This window comes from Sinocyclocheilus grahami, unplaced genomic scaffold, assembly GCF_001515645.1.
Source record: "Sinocyclocheilus grahami isolate Dianchi unplaced genomic scaffold, SAMN03320097.WGS_v1.1 scaffold2367.1, whole genome shotgun sequence".
In the NCBI taxonomy this organism is placed as follows: domain Eukaryota; kingdom Metazoa; phylum Chordata; class Actinopteri; order Cypriniformes; family Cyprinidae; genus Sinocyclocheilus; species Sinocyclocheilus grahami.
In genome coordinates, this window is record NW_015507546.1 from 22,346 (window position 1) to 23,349 (window position 1,004).

Below are 1,004 nucleotides of genomic sequence, written 5' to 3' on the forward strand. Positions count from 1 at the left end.
TAAGTGTTCGTTTGTGTTAATGTTGAAAACTGTTCTGTGACAGAGCGGTTTAAGCTTGCTTCAGACTGGCTAGGGTCTGATTTATGACATCCTGTTGTCTTGGGCCTCTTGTGGAATTTTTGTGCTCCTAATGTTTCAACCATGTTTTGACCAAATCTTAGATTGTCTGATTCGGTCTGATATCCTACAACATGTTCATTCTTACATTATGTGTCAATAACTGTAAGTAGTAATAATACATACAGCGAAATAATCGATTTAACAAAATCCCTAACGATAGACACGTCGAGATATAAGCCGTCATATCGCCCACCACAACAACAAATTAAGTACATGGTTAACTGAAACAAAGAAAAAATATTACTTACATTGCTCGATGATAATATTGTGCGCTCGTCAGAACAGACTCGGTCACCAGTGTCGTCATTCAATCTCACAGAGCAGCGATTGGCTCTCGTCCAATCTCACAATGGAGAGCGAGCTCAGCGATTGGCTCTCGTCCAATCTCACAATGGAGAGCGAGCTCAGCGATTGGCTCTCGTCCAATCTCACAATGGAGAGCGAGCTCAGCGATTGGCTCTCGTCCAATCTCACAATGGAGAGCGAGCTCAGCGATTGGCTCTCGTCCAATCTCACAATGATCCTGATCCAACAGGAGCTATCGAAGCTGCTAGGTTTAAGACTGAACCTCAACCTATTAGGGTTCTGTAGCTCTACTGCTGGCCAAAAATCACTAACTGGTGCAGGAAGATGTGCTGGCTTTTTGAGGAGGGAAGCAAAAAGGAGCCCACCTTCCCATACCGGGAGTCGAACACGAGCCACCTGGGTGAAAATCAGGAATCCTAACTGCTAGACCATAGGGGAACTACTTTGAACCGGTCACAGACTTCTGGGCCACTTTCCATACATGTGAAAATACCCACTTCATGCATTCGAAAACAGCCATGGTAACCGTTCTCTAGAGGAAAAACAGCCTTTCGTCGGTCTGTCAAGGTACAAAAATG